The sequence below is a fragment of the Penaeus monodon genome, chromosome 39 (genome assembly GCF_015228065.2).
Source record: "Penaeus monodon isolate SGIC_2016 chromosome 39, NSTDA_Pmon_1, whole genome shotgun sequence".
NCBI classification, from domain to species: domain Eukaryota; kingdom Metazoa; phylum Arthropoda; class Malacostraca; order Decapoda; family Penaeidae; genus Penaeus; species Penaeus monodon.
In genome coordinates, this window is record NC_051424.1 from 17,482,074 (window position 1) to 17,484,646 (window position 2,573).

Consider the following 2,573-nt stretch of genomic DNA (forward strand, 5'->3'; position numbering starts at 1 on the left):
TCCACTCTTTCCCATACACTCTCTCTGTGTATCTTCCCCTTCTCTCTCCCTCTCCTTCTCCTCTCTCCCACACCCTACTCTTTCTCCTTTCCCTCTCCCCCCGATCTCCCACATTCACCCCTCTCCGTCTCCCTCCCGCTCCTCACTCTCTCTCCCCCTCCCTCCAACCCCTCCCTCATCCATCCATCTCCCTCGCCCTTCCACTCTTTACTCTCTCTCCCTCTGCCCCCTCTCCCCAATCCCTCCCTCGCCCTTCCCTCTCCCTCTCTCCCCTCCCTGCAACCCCTCCCTCATCCTTCCCTCTCCCTCTCCCTCCCACTTGCTTTTGGGTCCCTCCTACGTGTCGCTGTTCTTGCCGCCATCACTCATGCGGCGAATGTTCAGGGCGAGAAAAAAAAGGCGTCCGTTGTTGTTGTTGTGATTTATAACTAGCTTTGCTTGGGTTTTTCCTCGGGTGTCGGCCTCTTGCATCCAACTCGGCAGACATTAGCCAAAGAAAAATTACGGCGGTAATGGCACTTGGCTTATAATGTTAAAGACTCTTGAGTGATTCTTCTGATGTGGAAGGATTATACACTATAAATGATAATGATGGTGGTTCGGGGTGATGATGCTTTGAGTATATATATCTATATATCTATATATCTATATCTATATCTATATCTATATCTATATCTATATCTATACCTATATCTATATCTATATCTATATCTATATATTTATTTATATATATATATATATATATATATATATATATATATATATATATATATATATATACATTTTTTTTTTTTTTTTTTTTTTTTTTTTAGAACGCGGTCACTTGGCGATATAAAATGTTTCCACAATTTTTCAAGCTACAGCAGCAATGCAGACACTAAGCTTCTAGATTTGGATTTATGCACTGTAATTACTACATATAATCGTTATATACAGTTTCAGAGATAAAACATTAAATATGTATTATGGAACAATGTAGTGATTACCATCATTTATCTGCAACTAACGAACTCCACAAGTTTGGGTTAAACCTCGCAGGGATCCAGACCTTGTAGCCTCGGTTACTGGACTTCATTTGAAGAGGTTTGTCTGGTATACTGAAAACTTTTACTGCAAAGAAGAGAAGAAAGAGTTTCACAGAGGGAGAAGACCCACTGAAAGATAATAACTTCTTAAAATCTATAAAGCAACCATTCTGATCAAGGTTCTATGGTGATTGTAAGGGAAAATTACAAATTTATTATTACTTCTTCTGATATTGCACAAATTCTTTCAAATCTGTGATATGGCGGATATGGTTATTGCATTCCCTCTTACTATAAAAGAGCATACACTGAAACCTTTATGGGGAAGAAGCCTTGAATTATTTTTCTATCACTCGCTTTTACTATTACTTGTACTAGGTGCTGAATCGATTACTACCGCCCCCCTTGACGGACATTTATGCCGTGCTGGCACTTCGTCGCCAACCTTCGAAAAATACAATTAATTTTCTGTCCAATCACAGATTACACGATTATCATATTTATTGAGCAATAAATAGATTGCGTTTGTGATCAGTTCCCACAATACTATGGGAAATTCCAATTTATTGTTCGCTACATCATAGCAAATTTAATCAAGAAACCATCATCTCTGCGTATTCACCCGCATTATTACTTTCTCAACAGATACTAACGCTGTTCATGTCGACAAGTAGGAAGTGTAATACACACAACTGTATGTATAAAATATCTATACTGTCTGTTTATGTTTTATGTATCTACTTCTCTCTCTCTCTCTCTTCTCTCTCTCTCTCTTCTCTCTCTCTCTCCTCCTTTTCTCTCTCTCTCTCCCATATTAAATATAATTTTATATATATATATAATATAATATATATATATAAAAATATATATATGCATGCCACACACAAACACATACATACATATATATATATATATAATATATATATAATATATTATATATATATATATATATATATATACATAAAATACATATATTTATATATGTATGTATATACATACATATATGTATATATATGGATATATTATATATATGCATATATATATATGTATATATATCATATATATGTATTATTGTATAATGTATATATATATCATATATATACATATATACACACATACATATACTGTATATGTATATACCTACCTACACACACACACATACAGTATAATATATACATATATGTATATATGTACTGTATATGTATAAATACTCACCCACATAAAGCAAATCGCCCGAAAGCGAGTATATTCAACATACACACAAACATCGCCGGATTTGCATATGTTGGGTGAGTCAATCCTAGATACGGTATGGGTGAGTTATTGCAGATATGATGTGAGGTGAGAACCACCAAAAAAATGATTACCTAAATAAAATACTCCCCTCCCGAAAAGACCAGTAACTCATGATGTCTGGCCACCCAAATAGGTTTCAAACCCCCCCTCGTGAGTCACGAATGTGGATATGTTTTAAATTTTATATATTATATATATATATATATATATATAATATATTTATATTATTGCCATCATATTTTTTTGTAACAG